The sequence below is a fragment of the Nicotiana attenuata genome, unplaced genomic scaffold, assembly GCF_001879085.1.
Source record: "Nicotiana attenuata strain UT unplaced genomic scaffold, NIATTr2, whole genome shotgun sequence".
In the NCBI taxonomy this organism is placed as follows: Eukaryota; Viridiplantae; Streptophyta; class Magnoliopsida; order Solanales; family Solanaceae; genus Nicotiana; species Nicotiana attenuata.
Window position 1 is genome coordinate 565,509 of NW_017670563.1, and position 14,172 is coordinate 579,680.

Genomic DNA, 14,172 nt, shown 5'->3' on the forward strand with positions numbered 1-14,172 from the left:
GGATATTGTGGGATTGGGTCGCGCGCCGCAGCATTTTGTTACTGATTTCTGATCTTGAGAGGCCGAGGGACTAATTTGTTATGCCACGAGATGGCTTGTTATAGCGCTTGGGCTGTAGTAGCCCCTCCGGAGTCTATACACCCCAGTGAGCGCGGGTACCCTGAGTGAGTGATATGATGTTGCCCAAGGGGCTGTTCTTTATTCATGTTGTGCCAAAGGGGCTGATTACGAGCGATTGTAAGGTTGCCCGAGGGGCTGATTTTGAGAGATGTTATGCCCGAGGGGCGGTTTATGATACGTGTTTTTCCCGAGAGGCTGCAGAACCTTTAGGAAAAACTTTACATTCTTGAATTCTTGTCGTGCGAATCTGTTGATTCTGGTAACTAAACTTTTATTATTCCATTCTCTCACAGATGGTGAGGACACATGCTACCGATCAAGACGGACGACCACGAGTACCACCAGTTGGGGCCACTAGAGGCCGAGGTCGCGGTCGAGGCCGTGGTAGGAGCAGGGGTGTAGCCTGCACAGCAGCTAGGGAAGCACCTGCCACCAGCTGCCCCAGTTCATGATCAGGTCCCAGTTGTGGACGCTCCAGCAGGACCAACTCAGGCACCGGCTGTGCCTATTGTTATTCCAGGCCTTCAGGAGGCCCTAGCCCAGATTCTATCAGTGTGCACTGGCCTGGCTCAGGCGGTCTCAGTTACTACGGCCGCAGCTACTTCTCAAGCCGGGGGAGGCACTCAGACTCCCGCCGCTTGCACAGCAGGTTGTACAGGGACTTCAGACACCGGGGGCACCTCCAGCCCAGCCGGTTGCAGCTGCTCAGGACTATGTAGCTCCTGTTATGCCAGACGACGAGCAGCGCAGATTGGACAGGTTTGGGAGACTCCAGCCTCTGTCATTTAGTGGTGCTGAGGGTGAGGATGCACAGGTTTCTTAGATAAGTGTCAGAGGATGCTTCGGACTGCAGGTATTCTGGAGACCAGTGGGGTCTCATTCACTACTTTCCAGTTCTCCGGGGTTGCACTTAGTTGGTGGGAGGCTTACAGAGGCGTAGAGCAACGCCCCTTTCTTGGCAGCAGTTCTCCATTCTCTTTCTGGAGAAGTTTGTACCTGAGTCACGCCGAGTTGAGCTGCGTAGGCAGTTCGAGCAGCTTCGTCAGGGTGATAGGTCTGTTACATAGTATGAGATGCGGTTCTCCGAGTTGGCTCGTCATGCGGTCTGGTTGGTTCCCACAGACCGAGAGAGGATCAGGAGGTTTATAGATGGCCTCAATTTTTAGCTTCGGTTGCTTATGACCGGAGAGAGGGTGTATGGTGCCACTTTTGATGAGGTTGTTGACATAGCTCGACAAATTGAGATGGTTCGTGGTCAGGAGAGGGTTGAGAGGGAAGCCAAGAGGCCTCGTGGTCAGGGTGGATTCAGTGGTGCTCCTCATGGGGGTCAGTTTCAGCACAGCAGAAGTCGTCCATTCAAGCATGCTCAGTCAGCTCGCCCAGTCCATCGCAGGGCATTATCGGGCTATGGTTCTCACAGTTCTCATCAGGGCCATTCATCACTTACTGCCCTTCCAGCCTAGAGTTCATCCCGTGCTCTATCACTTCAGGGCTCTTCCATGCCAGGTTCTTATGCTAGTCATTCCGGTGCTAGGGGTTCCCTTTAGTCCTCGTCTCCAGCACCAGGGGGTTGTTATGAGTGTGGAGAGTTGGGGCATAAATGGAGGCAGTGTCCTCGTCATCATGGGGGTCCGCCTCAGCAGAGGAGTCAGCCATCGACTTCAGCATCAGTTACTTTACCACCCACCCAGTCAGCTAGGGGTGGAGGACAGTCAGCTAGGGGTCGCCCTAGAGGGGGAGGTCGATCAAACGATGGTCAGGCCCGTTTCTATGCACTCCCAACCAGACCAGATGCCATTGCTTCTGATGTTGTGATTACAGGTATTGTCTCAGTCTACCACAGAGATGCCTCTGTGTTATTTGACCCTGTTTGCACATTTTCATATGTGTCATCATACTTTGCTCATTATTTGGATACCCCCGTGAGTCTCTTGTTTCATCTGTTTGTGTATCTAATCCGGTGGGCGATACTATTATTGTGGACCGCGTATATTGGTCCTGTGTGGTAACTATTAGGGGTTTGGAGACCCGAGTGGACCTTCTGTTGCTTTGTATGGTTGATTTTGATGTGATATTGGGCATGGATTGGTTATCCCCATGTCGTGCCATTTTCGACTGTCATGCTAAGACAGTGACGTTGGCCATGCTGGGTATGCCACGGATTGAGTGGCGAGGTTCGACGGATTATGTCCCCAGTAAGGTGATTTCATTTTTGAAGGCCCGGCGGATGGTTGGGAAGGGTTGTCTTTCTTACTTAGCCTTCATGAGGGATGTCAGTACAGAGACTCCTACCATTAATTCAGTCCCGGTAGTGAGGGACTTTCCGGATGTGTTTCCTGCAGACCTACCGGGCATGCCACCGGACAGGGATATTGACTTTGGTATTGATTTGGTGCCGAGCACTCAGCCCATTTCTATTCCACCGTATCGTATGGCACCGGCGTAGTTGAAGGAGTTGAAGAAACAGCTTCAGGAACTCCTTGATAACGGGTTTATTCGGCCTAGTGTGTCACCTTGGGGTGCGCCTGTTCTCCTTGTGAAGAAAAAGGATGGCACGATGAGGATGTGCATTGATTACAGGCAGTTGAACAAAGTCATAATCAAGAATAAGTATCATTTACCTCGTATTGATGATTTATTTGACCAGCTTCAGGGAGCGAGGGATTTCTCCAAGATTGATCTCAGGTCGAGGTATCACCAGTTGAAGATCAAGGACTCGGATATTCTTAAGACAGCTTTCAGGACCCGATATGGTCATTATGAGTTCCTTGTGATGTCTTTTAGGTTGACCAATGCCCCAGCAGCGTTCATGCATTTGATGAACAGCGTGTTTCGGCCCTATCTCGACTCGTTTGTTATTGTATTCATTGATGATATTCTGGTGTACTCGCGTAGTCAGGAGGAGCACGCTGAGCATTTGAGAGTTGTATTGCAGCGGTTGAGGGAGGAGAAGCTTTATGCAAAGTTCTCCAAGTGTGAGTTTTGGCTTAGTTCAGTGGCTTTCTTGGGGCGCGTGGTGTCCAGTGAGGGTATTCAGGTTGATCCGAAGAAGATAGAGGCGATTCAGAGTTGGCCCAGACCGTCCTCAGCCATAAAGATTCGCAGCTTTCTTGGTTTGGCGGATTATTACCGTCGGTTTGTTCAGGGATTTTCATCGATAGCATCACCCTTGACCAAATTGACTCAAAAGGGTGCTCCTTTCAGGTGGTCGGATGAGTGTGAGACGAGCTTTCAGAAGCTCAAGACTGCCTTGACCACAGCTCTAGTGTTAGTTTTGCCATCAGCTTCATGTTCATATACAGTATATTGTGATGTTTCTAGAGTTGGCATTGGGTGTGTGTTGATGCAAGAGGGTAGAGTGATTGCTTATGCTTCTCGTCAGTTGAAGCCCCATGAGAAGAACTACCCTGTTCACGATTTGGAGTTGGCTGCCATTGTTCACGCATTGAAGATTTGGAGGCATTATTTCTATGGTGTGTCTTGTGAGGTGTTTACTGATCATCGTAGCCTCCAGCACTTGTTCAAGCAGAAGGATCTCAATTTGAGGCAGCGGAGATGGTTGGAGCTGCTAAAGGACTATGATATCACTATTTTGTACCTTCCGGGAAAGGACAATGTAGTGGCTTATGCCTTGAGTAGGAAGGCGGTGAGTATGGGCAGTTTGGCGTATATTCCTGTTGGGGAGAGACCTTTTGAGTTGATGTTCAGGCCTTAGCCTTTCGGTTTGTGAGATTGGATATTTCGGAGCCCAGTCGGATCTTAGCTTGTGTGGTTTCTCGGTCTTCCTTGTTTGATCTCATCAGAGAGCGCCAGTATGATGATCCTCATTTGCTTGTCCTCAAGGACAGAGTTCAGCACGACGATGCCAGAGATGTGACTATTGGTGATGATGGGGTATTGAGGATGCAGGGCCGGATATGTGTGTCATATGTAGATGGGTTCGGGAGTTGATTCTGGACGAGGCCCGTAGCTCGCGGTATTCCATCCATCCGGATGCCGCAAAGATGTATCAAGATTTGAGGCAGCACTACTGGTGGAGAAGAATGAAGAAAGATATAGTGGGATTTGTAGCTCGGTGTCTCAATTGTCAGCAGGTGAAATATGAGCATCAGAAACCGGGTGGCTTGCTTCAGTAGATGGATATTCCAGAGTGGAAGTGGGAGCGGATCACCATGGATTTCATAGTTGGAATCCCACTGAGTTGGCGTACTCACATTACTCCCTGCACCTTGTGTGCAGATCCAGGAGTTGCGGGTCGTGATAGCGAGCGTTGATCTTTCATCCGTTGCGGATATTCGGAGTCGGCAAGGTAGCTGCATGGCGATCCCAGCCTTGCTCTTCTCCCTCTTATCTTCCTTAGACTATATTAGTATTTGCCAGACTGTGATAGTCTTAGTTGTATTCAGGCAGTCCTTAGTAGATGCTCGTGACTTGTGACACCCCGATGTCGGGCCTTTGTTCTTTCCGCACATGTTATTTAGACTTATGCTGTGAAATTTTATTAATTAATAGCATAAAACATCTTTATTATGAAATATCAATTTGTTTTGGGATTGTGTCGGCTGACCTAGTTTCATGATAGGCGCCATCACGACCGGGTTGATTTTGGGGTCGTGACACAAATACTCAAAAGTCAAACTGGTCAACTCTTCCAACTTAAAGCTTCAAACCTGAAATTCATTCTTCCAAACTAATTCTGAAACACCTGAAAGCCAAAACCGATGATACACACAAGTCAAAATACATCAAACGGAGCTACTCATGCCCTTAAACCACCGACCGAAGTGCAAATGCTCAAAACGACCGGTCGGATCGTTACATAGAATTGTTAGAAAACAGTAATTGAAAACGAGATTGAGAAGGCTTGAGGCGTGAGAACAACTTTTCTTAAAGAAATTGCCCGTATACAGATTTGGGGAAAATACAGACAATCTTCTTCAGGATAGAAAAAATCACTATTTCATACTTGCGGCCTTTTGCGAAAAGTCACTTTACTTCATTAACAGATGTGCTTGTTTATTTGAACTTTTTAATATATAAATGAGAAGATGGTCGACCAAGGGTAGAAGAGTCATTTCTCTTAGCCATAAAAGTGCTTACGTGTCAATAACCACGTTATTGAGCTTTTCAGCCACCGCCTCTTTTCTTCTTCCTTTCTTACCTATTTTTCAGTTCTATTCACTCTTCTCAACTGTGGTGTTAAATTTTCAGGTTAGCTACTCTTCCGATTTTACCGAAATCTTCCTCTTTATTTTTAAATCTGTATGAATTTGCATATTTTTTTTTAAAAAACCTTGTAGTATGAATCTTCATAGAAAACAATGGTGGACTTCTCATTATGGGTTAGAAAAACTAATTTTCAACTGAATCTGACCTCATTTTTGTCTCAATCTGCCAGATTCTCCATCCTTATCATATCTGACTTATAATTTCATCTTTTTTTTTTAAAGTTTTGATCGGGTTTTTTGGGAATTTAAAAGTAAGGCATGAGGGAGAAGAACTCCCTCAATTTGTTGGATTCTCCATCTATTTAAGTGAATGCAACCTAATCTTCAATTGGCTTTCATGGGAGAACTGCAATTTACTACAAAAAAACCTTTCTGCTTTGGTTATAAGAAGTTATAGTGACAATTCATTTTGTTTTAGTACCGACCTTCCCGATATTCAATTTCTTATGAGAGGCATATTCAGAGGGTAATGATTTTATTTACTTAAATAATATTATATTATTATGTTAGGATTAACGTTGTGTTTAGAAAGATTAAAACACATCCACTTTGTACTCCCTACACAACCAAAGATAAGTAAGAAATAATACCTCTCTTCTTAATTTCTTAGTTGGTGTACGTTAGCTTTATTTGTTGCTGTAAGATTTCGCCTTTCTCCAGCTTTTTGTTTGCGAATGTCTATTACTGATGCTTTTATTACTTTGTTTTGTTTCATCTTATTTACTTCAGCCTTTTGCTCTTTGTTGTGGTAGTTGTATGTTCGTTTGTCTGTTCAGCATTTCAGAGCCCGATAAATATTGCTCTTCTATTGACTTACGTTTTTTCTTAGTTTCTCCGTATTGAGGAGTGAAAACGATTCTGTTTTAGTATCTATGTATGTATATTTGTGTTTATAATATATGGTTATGTCATGCTTATATAATAGGTACTACACGTCGTATGTTATCTGTTGAAAGACTAAATATCTATTTTATGTACATACTAAAGTGCAATGATTTGCAGATGTTGTGACAATGTCTATTGAGGGACTTACTGAGGCCTATTCCATGTTGCAATATCAGAATGGTTTTCCTTAGGTAATATATCTTTAGTTTCTTCATTCTCTTTTTTCGGTTACATACTCTGCTGAGATAACAAGAGTTCCAAGGTTTAATTCTTACATGTTATCTTTTGTGTTGAACGCCAGGTTAAGGTTGTCTTAAGTGCTGATATTTCTGGTGAAAAAGTATGACAAGATCGTGTTAATATCAAGTCTTCCATTTGAGCTATGTCCCATTTCTCTATTTCAATACTGAAATTTTTTTTATTAGTAGGGCTAACAACTATGCATTCAAAGCTCCATATATAAGTTAAAAATGGATGAAGCTTGATAGATCAGCGTTTTTGTCTTTATAGTGCCAGATACAATATGCTATGTTCTCATAAGTAGGTCATACGTTCATCATATTGGCATTTTATGTTTTTTCTCAATCATATTTAATGTTGTAGAAGGGTGATACCTCGAAAAATTTAACTTTTTTTATGCAGTGTTTCAACATTTAATTACTCCTAAAAGATCGTCATATTATGTTGGTAGTCATTTTTATGAGAATTTTAAACCTTTGATTGGAAGATTGTCCTATAGATCTAAACTAATCAGATTTTATATTTTTTTATTATTTTATTTTACATTGACTTTTAGTATTCTGATATCTAGAGTCTCATTTGCTGAATAAAAGAAAAAACACGCGTAGAGTTGAAAGCTCTGTATTTACAAAAGAAAATAAGAGTTTGCTTGGTCTTAGTGGCTCTTGTGCTCAATAAAATTTTCAGTAATTAACAGCTTTTGCTGTTGAAAATTTACAGTAACCTTTTCTTTCTTTTTAGAAATATATTCTTTTGTATTGAATTTTTACTAGGTTTCTTTAGAAGATCCATTAAGTTGGCGAGAAAAAGAACTGATTCATAAAATATTGAAGTAAAAAAGCTTGCAACTTTTCTGAAGCATGTATATATGTTTAATTATGTGTCGAGGTGTTAACACAAAAATGTCATGAATAAAGTTAAAACAAGAACCTTAATAAGTTGTAGAATATTAAGTATGTGGAGGGGGACTGGAAAAAGTTGATAGACTTATGGAACTCAAGATGAGATGATAGTTTATGCAATATTTTGGCGAACTACCTTGTTTCTTCTTTTACTATGCATGTCTAAGACCTCTAAGGGGTTAAAAGTTGTTATACAATAGGGTTCAAAAATTAAAATAAAATAGATTTTCCAAACTGTGATGCTTCATTCGATAAAAGGGACCAAATACTTTGAATTTATTGTTGGAGCCACTCAAAATGTAAACCATCATCATCATCAAGTTTTGAATTAGGTATCAATTGTTGTAATTATAACTAATGTGAACATATAATAAAGGTAAGTACTTTAATTGATGTTGTTATAAGAAATCCCCTATCTGGAATATAGAAAATAAAACATTATTATTTTTATCTTGATTTAAATTTATATTGACTATTATTCCTTTTCTATTTTTAATATTAGTATTAGCTAAATTCTAATAGATTTGGTCCATAGGCCATGAGACGGGCCTTGTGAACTTACATCAATTTGCTTTATTTGTGTACATTTTGGAGAAGCTCAGTTATCATGCTTCATAAGTAGGATATTTTTTTGTATGATGAAAGTTTTAACTCATTGTTGTACTGATTTGATGGCAGATAATTTAAAATTTCATTTGCAGACACCATCAAAGCACGTATATCTTTTAGTTGGATGCGCGAGATGAGTTAGCTCCATGCAAAATAGAACTGAAGGAAAAATTAGACCATTTTGATACTGTATTAGTCTCAAAACCTCTCATACCTAATCAATGATGTAAAAATGACATTTGCCCACTAGAGCCTACAAGGTGAAAAGACATTTGATACTAAAACTTACCAAATAATTAAGTAGATACTTGGACATATGTGTGTCTCATGGACACCTTTAGTTGTGCTAACATTCCTTTTCTTGAGGGGACCTTAAAGTGAGCAAGCACAACAGAGTATGAACCCATAGGGTATGACATGAGATTTAGTGTCAGAAAGTATCCTATCAAGGAGTGGATTATAAACCCCGAACAGTTGATCTGGCTCCCACTGTCCAGGCATTCCATAAGGACCATGTCCATAAAATTAGCAATATGCCTTTTTTCCTATCTTGGCAGAACAATTTTGTTGACAAACTCAAAGAGCGCTTTGTGGGCAGATTTTATTTCACTCTTATAAACAGCCCTGGTTATAGCTCTAAGTCTCTGTCAACAAATTTCTTGGTGATGGCAAGTGAGTAGGTAGGTTTTCTAGGTTTGGTCATTTCAACTTTATTTAATCATTGTACCCTTCAGCAGGTACCCCTAGAATCTCTCCTAGTTCCTTGTCATCAAATCTCACTTTCACCCCTTTTACTACACTGGTTACCCTTTCATTCTTGATTTCACAGTTTGCAAAGAACTCCACAATGTTTATGCGAACTGATCGCTTGGATACAATATTATTTATTGTGCCAACTCCAATGTCAATTTATAGGCACCAAATCTACTAAACCTCATCTTGTAAAATAAAGATATATTATCTTTATCCAAGAATGTTTAAGTTTAACCACAAACTTGTAAACACTTAACTCTGGTAAAAAATAATAAAATAAAAAAGGAGATGCTGAGCTCTTGTAGGTCCATTTCAGTTAGCTTTAGTTTGCAGTAATTTAAATTTCTTTACAAGTTACTACTTCATAAGCACAACGTTGAGCACGCGCTTGATTTCATCTAGTCTAGTTTAAATATGTACAAGTATTTGTACATACACTTAATAGTGTATATTCTTAATCAAATATAAAAAATGAACAAGAACTTAAAATGTTCGTAAAATAGCTTTAGGCCACCGAGGTAGGAAAGACCCACATTCCCCACATGAATAACAAACTACTTCTTACAAGAATTCATCATAATGTAATAATAAATCAATATTTGGCACATACAAGCTGAAGAATGGCAGCAGAAATCTAGGAAATCGTGAGCTTTGTTAATTGAGGTGTGACTTGGGAGTGGTTTTTTTGTGTTTCACACAACTTACATTAGTTGTGTGATGCCTCTTTTTATCTCACATATTTGTGGACCCATATCTTACACATCTGGGTCCACAAAATTCTGGGACCACACAGTTGTGAGATAAAAAAGAGGCCTCATACAACTAGTGTCAGTTGTGTGAGACACAAAATAAAATTTTTCATGACTTGGGGACCAAGCAAACCACGGGACAACTTTTCACTTCAATTGGTCAAGCCCATTTTTAGAACTGCAGCTTCTCTTTGAAAGAAAAGAATATAACTTAGTGTTGTTTAATTACCAGTATAAGATAATTTGCTAATGAAATATTCAAAAAATTAACCAATCTAATAAACAATATGTTTAGCTCAAAAGATACTAATTACTTTGTAAGCGAAAACAATCAAAATGAATCAAAGGTAAATCCTAGCCAATCATAATTAATACTGAATCAGGAATTAAAGCAGCAAGACAACCATTTTCATTTAAGCAATACTCAGGAAGCTTTATTGATTGGAGAAATTGACCCTGCCCCTCCTTGGAGAGGTTCAAGGATTACAGATTTGGCTTTCCTTTTTGCAGGTCATTGTCCTCTTTCCTTGGAAAGAGGTCGAGAGCCTGTCGATTTCTGAACTTCTCACGTCTTCTTCAGCGTGATGGAGCATTCTTCCCTTTGTTCTCAGAACCAAGAATGTTCTATGTTTTGGCCCAGGAGGAGAAGAATCAGGAGAGAGAATGGAGTGTTAAATACTTTCTCTCTGCCCATTGGAGAAGCCCCTTTGAAGAGGTTCTCTCTCTTGGTATTTATAGCTTCAAGCTTTGTGAGCTGATCACGAGTTGGCGTCGTTTTCGGCTGTGGAGACGTCCCCTTGTTGTGAAAGGGCCATGACCCCCTCGTTCATCTTAAGGACAGCTGTCATAAGTCAAGAATCAATAGCGTTGACCATTTACTATATATTGGTCGCGATGGGGTTGACCCCCTGGTCATCGTATGGCCGAATTTCTACCAATACAGATTGGTGTTCTTGAGCAGGAGGCCCAAGTTATGTTGGACCGGATTGCGACCTTGGAGGAGGAGAATCGGCGACTGCAGAGCCAAGCTGGTTCGTCGCATACTGCCGTTTCCCACCAGGCTCATGAACTTTGGGTTTACGCCGAAGCTCAACGCGATGTTTACAAGAACTTGTTGGAGGCAGGTATTGTGACCGAGGCCGTCTTCGAGGTGGCACGCCATAAGGCTCGTGAAGCTCGTGCCGACTGTGGTTATGATGTGGCGACACCCGAGGCTGACGATGGCGTGAGTGGCGGCGATGGTGGCGGCGAGTAAAAAAGAATTTGTTATTGGTGATTTTTTTGTTCCGTTTGCCGATTGGCGTTCGGGTGTTTCTTGTTGTTTTTCTTTATTTTTCTTTTCCTTGTGTTGACCGGCCGGGGCCGGGTGTAAGCGGGGGACGACCCGCGCTCTTAACTTTGTAGATAAATACACTTTCTTTTCTGTCGTTTGTCTTGTACTTACTTTGTACCTTCTTCCCCCTCTTTTTTTTTTGAATCATGTTTGGAGGGACGACTCGCTTTTGAGTTCGACCGAGGTCGGCACGTCAGTTTTTGATTGATAACGTTTTTTGCCCTTTGACACGACATGAACGGGGTGGAGCTGTCGTTTTATGGCGACGGCACTTAGCTCCTCTTAGCTCCAGTCCCAGTTCGAACGCGGTCGGACTACGACTGTGATGGAGGAAACGCAGCCTTATAGTTCGAGCGGGGTCGAACTCTGATTTGGAGGACGGAGGTATGTAGCCTGAGTCCTAGGTCGAGTGAAGTTGAACCTAATAGGCTTGATGGTGAAGGCACTTAGCCTGAGTCTCAGTTCGACCGAGGTCGAACCTAATGAGCTCGATAGCGAAGACACTTAACCTTATTCTTAGTCTGACTGAGGTCGAACCTATTAAATTTGATGTCGAAGGCGCTTAGCCTTGTTTCTAGTTCGAGCGAGGTCGAACTTGCTTTGATGGCGAAGGCACTTAGCCTGAGTCCCAGTTCGACTGAGATCGAACCTGTCAAATTTGATGTCGAAGGCGCTTAGCCTTGTTCCCAGTTCGAGCGAGGTCGAACTTGCTTTGATGGCGAAGGCACTTAGCCTGAGTCCCAGTTCGAGCGAGGTCGAACTTACTTTGATGGCGAAGGCACTTAGCCTGAGTCCCAGTTCGAGCGAGGTCGAACTACACTATTTTGATGGCGAAGGCACTTGGCTTGAGTCCCAGTTCGAGCGAGGTCGAACTGCACTATTTTGATGGCGAAGGCACTTGGCCTGAGTCCCAGTTCGAGCGAGGTCGAACTGCACTATTTCGATGGCGAAGGCACTTGGCCTGAGTCCCAGTTCGAGCGAGGTCGAACCTGTTACATTTGATGGCGAAGGCGCTTAGCCTTGTTCCCAGTTCGAGCGAGGTCGAACTTACTTTGATGGCGAAGGCACTTAGCCTGAGTCCCAGTTCGAGCGAGGTCGAACTGCACTATTTCGATGGCGAAGGCACTTAACCTTATTCTTAGTCTGATTGATGTCGAACCTATTAAATTTGATGTCGAAGGCGCTTAGCCTTGTTCCCAGTTCGAGCGAGGTCGAACTTACTTTGATGGCGAAGGCACTTAGCCTGAGTCCCAGTTCGAGCGAGGTTGAACTGCACTATTTTGATGGCGAAGGCACTTGGCCTGGTACCGTATTAGGGGTGAGGGAAATGCTTCACACTTCTGTCCTGAGGGAGAAGGGGGGGGGGGGTTTCTTCTTCTTCTTTGGGCCTTTTCGAGTAACTGGGAAGGGGATCTTAGTTTCCTTTGATGCGTTCGAGTATTCTGTGCTCGATGCTCTTTCTTTGGCTTCAATCCAGGGAGAAACTATGTGATTTCGCTAGGAAATCCCCAAAGACGGTGCCAAATTGTTTAGTTCAAAAGATACTAATTACTTTGTAAGCGAAAACAATCAAAATGAATCAAAGTTAAATCCTAGCCAATCATAATTAATACTGAATCAGGAATTAAAGCAACAAGACAACCATTTTAATTTAAGCAATAGTCTGGAAGCTTTATTGATTGGAGAAATTGACCCTGCCCCTCCTTGGAGAGGTTCAAGGATTACAGATTTCGCTTTCCTTTTTGCAGGTCATTGTCCTCTTTCCTTGGAAAGAGGTCGAGAGCCTGTCGATTTCTGAACTTCTCACGTCTTCTTCAAGGTGATGGAGCATTTTTCCCTTTGTTCTCAGAACCAAGAATGTTCTATGTTTTGGCCCAGGAGGAGAAGAATCAGGAGAGAGAATGGAGTGTTAAATACTTTCTCTCTGCCCATTGGAGAATCCCCACAGAAGAAGTTCTCTCTCTTGGTATTTATAGCTTCAAGCTTTGTGAGCTGGCCACGAGTTGACGTCGTTTTCGGCTGTGTAGACGTCCCCTTGTTGCGAATGGGCCATGACCCCCTCGTTCATCTTAAGGACAGCTGTCATAAGTCAAGAATCAATAGCGTTGACCATTTACTATAAATTGGTCGCGATGGGGTTGACCCCCTGTTCATCGTATGGCCGAATTTCTACCAATACAATAACCAATCAAGATGGCAGAAAATTATAACTTAGACCTCCATATGTCTATCAATTCACAACATCTAGAGGATCGCCCTTATAACTCCCTGGCAGTTCACGAAAAGAATACCCCTGATTTTCTTTCTTTATTTTGTTCTTTCTCTTTATTTTTTCTTTTCTTTTTTATGACGATGTTGTCGGGGGCAGCTTATCCGCACCTCGACTATTGCATCAGATACCGACTACCTTTCACCAGCACAGTTATCGGGTAACTCTGCCAACCTTACAGTTTCAACTATAACTAAATGAACGAATAAAATAAGATGGCACCTAGATATTAACTTTACTTACATATGTTTTCAGAAAAAAAAAATTGAACATAGTGCAGCAGCAGTCACAATTTAAGACTTATATAATTAATAGTAGTGTCAATCAATCCAAACATCACTGTCATCTGTGTCATAAAATAAATAAATATCAGTATTTTCATTAAACTACTTTACATTCTATATCCAAGTAACTTTTGAACAAAGAACCATTCAATTACAGGAATGGCGAAGTGTGAAGCTTACGATGATTTTAATCATATTGTAGATCATAAAGGCAACGTTGTATGGGGTCAAATTCTGCCCACTACGATAGCAACGACCCGCGACTAAGCAATAGTCGAAACGAGGGTGCGACCTAAGAATGTCGGGGTGAAACGTGCCTTTAGGTCTCGTCGTCTCCTCGAAAGCACGTGACCTATCTCTGCATTATTTTATTGTTTCAAGGGAGTTCACCTGTTATATAAAGGAGGATCCCAATGTTGTAAAGGCATCTGATCTTTGAATAACAAACTCTTTTTCTCTCTCTCTCTATTTCTCTCTCTCTCTCTCTCTCTCTAAACAAGCTATCATTTCTCTCTCGAATATCCAAGTTGATGAAGCAATAACAAGCATAATACATATTTCTAGGTCTCATTATATTCGATTACGATTTACCTATGATTCATTTTAATTGTTTTTTTGCTTATAAAGTAATCAGTATCTTTTGAGCCAAACAATTTGGCGCCGTCTGTGGGGATTTCGGCAATCGAAACCATAGTTCATACCTAGGATATCAAAAAACAATGGTCACCGCTCTTTGTACTCCTCAAAAACCGAACGATGGCAGAAAGAGAAGCACGGATGAAAACAATAGCAGATGTAGC

At 41.9% G+C, this 14,172-nt stretch overlaps 1 long non-coding RNA gene across 1 annotated transcript; it reads left to right on the forward strand.

The window, feature by feature from the left end:
• The first annotated feature begins 5,286 nt into the window (after positions 1-5,286).
• Positions 5,287-6,878, forward strand: LOC109241010. Its single transcript, XR_002070172.1, has 3 exons — positions 5,287-5,331; positions 6,351-6,424; positions 6,535-6,878. It is a non-coding gene; the product is annotated as an uncharacterized LOC109241010 (long non-coding RNA).
• The last annotated feature ends 7,294 nt before the right edge of the window (positions 6,879-14,172 follow it).